Source organism: Colobus angolensis, unplaced genomic scaffold (genome assembly GCF_000951035.1).
Source record: "Colobus angolensis palliatus isolate OR3802 unplaced genomic scaffold, Cang.pa_1.0 Scaffold119, whole genome shotgun sequence".
In the NCBI taxonomy this organism is placed as follows: domain Eukaryota; kingdom Metazoa; phylum Chordata; class Mammalia; order Primates; family Cercopithecidae; genus Colobus; species Colobus angolensis.
The window spans coordinates 7,289,287-7,289,662 of NW_012113030.1; positions in this window are offsets into that span (position 1 = coordinate 7,289,287).

Genomic DNA, 376 nt, shown 5'->3' on the forward strand with positions numbered 1-376 from the left:
GGAGAGACAGGGAGAGAGAGACACAGATAGAGAGGGAGAGACCGAGAGGGATGGAGAGCCAGAGAGAGATGGAGAGACAGACAGACAGGGAGAGATGGAGAGAGAAATGGAGAGACAGAGAGATGGCGAGACAGAGAGAAATGGAGAGACAGCAAGGGGGAGAGACAGAGAGGGATGGAGAGGCAGAGGCAGAGAGAGAAATGGAGAGACAGGGGAGAGACAGATGAAGAGACAGAGAGAGAAGGAGAGATACAGAGAGAAATGGAGAGACAGAGAGAGAAGGAGAGACAGAGAGAGATGGAGAGACAGAGAGAGATGGAGAGACAGAGAGATGGAGAGACAGAGAGAGATGGAGAGACAGAGAGAGATGGAGAGA